We start from the raw sequence: 5,687 nt of genomic DNA on the forward strand, positions 1-5,687 counted from the left end.
GTATCAACAGATGTAGCAACAATGACAGGCTATGCAACTGAATAGGATTAATCGAAACAGTAACATGCTACACTACTCTAATGCAAGCAGTAGAGGGAAGAATAGGCGATATCTGGTGATCAGGGGGGCTTGCCTGGTTGCTCTGGCAAGAAGGAGGGGTCGTCAACTCCATAGTCGTACTGGGTAGCAGCAGCGTTGGTCTCGGTGTCTAGCGAGAGAAGAGGGGAAGAAACAATAAATATAATGCAAACATATGCATGACATGACAAGCAACAACGCTCGGTGTGCCCTAACGCGGCAGTAGGTGGTGCCAGCGAAAGGGGGAAACATCCGGGAAAGTATCCCCTGTGTTTCGCGTTTTCGGACAGATGAACCGGAGGTGAAATTTTGCAGGTTCACTATGTTAGGGACGCGTGGGAGACAAACAGGCTGCGTAGCTAGATTTGTCTCGTTGTTCTGAGCAACTTTCATGTACAAAGTATTTTCATCTGAGCTACGGTTTAATTTATATTAATTTTCAAAGTTTTAAATCATTTTTGGAACTTACAGAATTAGTTTAATTCGAAATTCATTTTATGACGTTAGCATGACATCAGGGTGACGTCAGCAGTCAACAGTTGGTTGACTTGGTCCAACTGACGCGTGGGTCCCACTGTCATTGACTAAGATTAACTAAAACATATTAATTAGTTTAATTAGTGGTTAGGTTAATCTAATCAGGATTAATTAAGTTAATTAATTATTTAATGTTTTTATTTATTTTTATTTTTTCATTCCTTTTTTATTAAAACGCTCTAGGGGCTGGGCCTCATTAGGAAGTGGCCCAGATGGGTTAGCGGGCATGCGGGCGCTGGGCACAGGGCGCGGGCGTCGCCCGAATGCAGGAGCGCGGCAGGGCGCCGATGTGCGTGTGGCCGAAGTCAGTGACGGCCGATGACGACGGCAGGAGGCAGAGCCGGGGGTGCACTAGGCGAGGCCGTGGCCTCGCGGGGGCACTGACGCGCAACAGCAAACGTCGGTGCGGTGCGGCCCGGTGCGAGGCACCGCGACACGAGGCGGGGTGCGGCAGGAGTGACGGTGCTGCAGGCAGCCGGGCAGAGGGCCACGCGAAGGCACGGGCGGCTTTAGGGAGCCGCGACCAGGGAAGGAGTGGAGCTGAGCAACGACACCGGTGAGCTCAGCAGCGGGCGGTTGCACGAGCGAGAGCGACAGCAGGGTGGTGTGGGCGCGAGTGCGCGCTGTCGGCCACGGTCGGGAGCGGCCAAGCGCGGTCTACGGTGTGCGGGACTTTGATGGACATGCGCGGGTGCGGGGCGGTGTGCGAGCGAGGGGAAGGGGAGGCCGAGGGCCTCACCGTAGTTTTAGGGTATGGGGCAGCGGGTGTCGAGGAGGTCGACGGGGACGACGGCGACGTGGAGGAGGCAGTCCGGTGAGGTGGCCGAGGCGGAGGCGTAGCTCCGGGCGGCGGGGATCGGCGGCGGTGGACGGCGACAGGCCATCGGAGGCGATAGGATCGGGTTTGATCCCGATCCAGATCGAGGGGGAGGATAGAGCGAGTGGGGGAGAGTGGTGAATGGTGGGTTAGGGTCTCGGGGTCCAGAGGGATAAGGGAGACTAGGGTGGGTCGGCATGGGCCAGTGGGCTGGCCTTTCTGCCAGCTAGGCCGGTTGGCCTAGTGGGAGGGTTTCTTTTTATCATTTTTAGCTAGTTTTGTTTTTCTGTTGTTATTCTTTTTGTTTCTAATTTATTTTTAGTTTTATATTTACCCTCTTTTTATTCTATTACTTTTAGTTGCTATTTACTCTAGTGATAACAAAATACCAAAGTGGCACCTAGATTGATGTTACCCATTATGCCACTGCCTCATAAATTGCTAAGCAAAATAAAATAGTTTTGTAATTATTTAATATTTCAAGTTTTTAAATAATAGTTTTTGCTACTGTTTTATTCATCTCATAGTGTTTAAGCATTTTATAATAGTGTGGTTCCTTCACCATAAATATCTATGCAATATTTTGCACAACCACAACATTTTAGTTTTATTGTTTGAAAACTTTTGATGTTTGTTTTTGTTTTAAAATTTGAATTCGAACAGGATTGAATCATTGGGAGATTAACAATAGTAACCAAGGTGACGTGGCATCATTAGGAGTGGGTTACTGTAGCATAGTTATCCGGGCGTCACATATGCTTGAAGTATTATTACTCTTATGTCAATATTAAACTTTTATCTCGAATCTTTCAGATCTGAACATTCATGCCACAATAAACAAAATTACATTGAGAATTATGCTAGGTAGCATTCCACATCAAAAATTCTGTTTTTATCATTTACCTAGTCAAGAACGAGCAGGAATTAAGCTTGGGGATGCTTGATACGTCTCCAACGTATCTATAATTTTTGACTGTTCCATGCTATTATATTATCTGTTTTGGATGTTTAATGGGCTTTATTATACACTTTTATACTATTTTTGGGACTAACCTATCAGCCGTAGGCCCAGTCCAAATTGCTATTTTTTGGGCCTATTTCAGTGTTTTGTAGAAAAGGAATATCAAACGGAGTCCAAAGGGAATGAAACCTTCGGGAGTGTCGTTTTTGGAACAAACGCAATCCAGGAGACTTGGAGTGAACGTCAATGAAGCAACGAGGCGGCCACGGGGCAGGGAGGCGCGCCCCTGATACGTCTCCAACGTATCTATAATTTTTGATTGTTCCATGCTATTATATTACCCGTTTTGGATGTTTATGGGCTTTACTTTACACTTTTATATCATTTTTGGGACTAACCTACTAACCGGAGGCCCAGCTCGAATTGCTGTTTTTTTGCCTATTTCAGTGTTTCAAAGAAAAGGAATATCAAACGGAGTCCAAACGGAATTAAACCTTCTGGGGTGATCTTTTTGGAACAAACGCAACCCAGGAGACTTGGAGTGGACGTCAAGAAGCAAACGAGGCGGCCACGAGGGTGCCCGGCGCGCACTAAGGGGGTGGGCGCGCTCCCCACCCTCGTGGGCCCCTCGTGGCTCCACGGACCTACTTCTTCTTCCTATATATATCCACGTACCCCATGAACATCCAGGAGCACCACGAAAAACTATTTCCACCGTCGCAACCTTCTGTATCCGCGAGATCCCATCTTGGAGCCTTCGCCGGCGCTCCGCCGGAGGGGGAATCGACCACGGAGGTCCTCTACATCATCTCCAAGGCCTCTCCGATGAGTTGTGAGTAGTTTACCACAGACCTTCGGGTCCATAGATATTAGCTAGATGGCTTCTTCTCTCTCTTTGAATCTTGATACAAAGTTCTCCTTGATCTTCTTGGAGATGTATTCGATGTAACTCTTTTTGCGGTGTGTTTGTCGAGATCCGATGAATTGTGGGTTTATGATCAAGTTTATCTATGAGAAATATTTGAATATCCTCTGAATTATTTTATGTGTGATTGGTTATCTTTGCAAGTCTCTTCGAATTATCAGTTTGGTTTGGCCTACTAGATTGATCTTTCTTGCAATGGGAGAAGTGCTTAGCTTTGGGTTCAATCTTGCGGTGTCCTTTCCCAGTGACAGCTGGGGCAGCAAGGCACATATTGTATTGTCGCCATCGAGGATAAAAAGATGGGGTTTATATCATATTGCTTGAGTTTATCCCTCTACATCATGTCATCTTGCTTAATGTGTTACTCTGTTCTTATGAACTTAATACTCTAGATGCAGGCAGGAGTCGATCGATGTGTGGAGTAATAGTAGTAGATGCAGAATTGTTTTGATATACTTGTTACGGACGTGATGCCTATATACATGATCATGCCTAGATACTCTCATAACTATGCACTTTTCTATCAATTGCTCGAAAGTAATTTGTTCACCCACCGTAATACTTATGCTATCTTGAGAGAAGCCACTAGTGAAACCTATGGCCCTTGGGTCTATCTTTTATCATATTAGTTTTCCATCTACTTTTATTTGCATCTTTTACTTTCCAATCTATATCATAAAAATACCAAAAATATTTATCTTGTCTTATTATCTCTATCATATCTCACTTTTGCAAGTTACCGTGAAGGGATTGACAACCGCTTTATCGCGTTGATTGCGAGGTTCTTGTTTGTTTGTGTAGGTGCGTGGGACTTTTGAGGAGCCTCCTACTGGATTGATACCTTGGTTCTCAAAACCTGAGAGAAATACTTAAGCTACTTTGCTGCATCACCCTTTCCTCTTTAAGGGAAAACCAACACAGTGCTCAAGAGGTAGCAAGAAGGATTTCTGGCGCCGTTGCCATGGGGAGCTCTTCGCTCAAGTCAAGACATCCCAAGTACCCATCACAAACTCATCTCACTCGCTTTACATTATTTGCCATTTGCCTCTCGTTTTCCTCTCCGCCACTTCACCATTGCCGTTTTATTCACCCTTTCTTTTCCGTTCTCCTCTCTTTTGCTTGTCTCTTGTTTGTTCGTCGCTATGGCTAGTCCTCCTATCCTCGTTATTACTCCCGAACATGAAATTCTTAATTTTAAGAAAAGTGAGGGAGAAAATCTAAAAGATGCTTGGCATAGAATTTGCAATTCTCAAAATAGATCTACTAGGAAGCTTTCTACTTCTGTTCTTCTTTGCAATTTTTATGTAGGCATTACTCCGTGGAATAGATGCATTCTTGATACCATTACTGGAGGGAATTTTTTGGATAGTCATACCTTTGATGCTTATAATGCTATGTTGGATTTGTTTGGTCCACCTCCTCTCTTCGTTAACGGGACTATTTTAACTCTAGAACATGTGATGCAAAGGCTTGAAATTTTTGAAAATAAAGTTGCCACTGTTGAGTTGATTGAAAATTTGGATAAAAAGATCCACAACCAAATTACCCAATATGGATCTAGGGTTGGAGTTACTTTGAAAAATCTTAAGGAGAAAGAACCCATAGTTAACGAAAGAATAAATCTAGATTCTTCAAGAATCGGTAAACTTGAAGATATTATTACTAACTTAGGTTCTACCTTTTCCTCCGTGAAAAATACTCCAACTCCTCGTACCAAAACTTCCAAAATTATTTATGTTCCTAAAAATAAGGGTGAATCTTCTAGTAAGGAAAATGCGGATCTCAAATCAATAAGTGTTCATCCCAATTATCTCTCTATCATTAAGGAACCTTTTGCTACAAATCAAATTTCTTGATTTCTTGCCTAGGAGTTTAATCATTGCTAAAATAAAGAAATCCCTAAGGGTTATAAGTGCTCTTTTGAGGAATCAAATGCCAAAGATGGCAATACTTAGATCTATTCTCTCTTTTATGCCTATCTAGGGGCGTTAAACGATAGCGCTGAGGCAACCCAATTTTATTTTTGTTCCTTGCTTTTTGCTTCTGTTTAGTAATAAATATTTCATCTAGCATCTGTTTAGATGTGGTTTTATGTTTTAATTAGTGTTTGTGCCAAGTAGAACCTATAGGATAACCTATGGTGATAGTTAATTTGATTCTGCTGAAAAATAGAAACTTTTGTTCGCACGAAAATAATTTTGGTAAATCACAAAAACCTGATTTTGCATTGATTACTTTTGCAGTAGATCAATAGAAAAATTTCCCAGGACTTCCTATTTTTGTAGGAGTTTTAGATTTCCATAAGTATTCGAAAGTTACAGATTGCTTCAGACTGTTCTGTTTTTGACAGATTCTGTTTTTCGTGTGTT

This window comes from Triticum dicoccoides, chromosome 6B, assembly GCF_002162155.2.
Source record: "Triticum dicoccoides isolate Atlit2015 ecotype Zavitan chromosome 6B, WEW_v2.0, whole genome shotgun sequence".
Lineage (NCBI taxonomy): Eukaryota > Viridiplantae > Streptophyta > Magnoliopsida > Poales > Poaceae > Triticum > Triticum dicoccoides.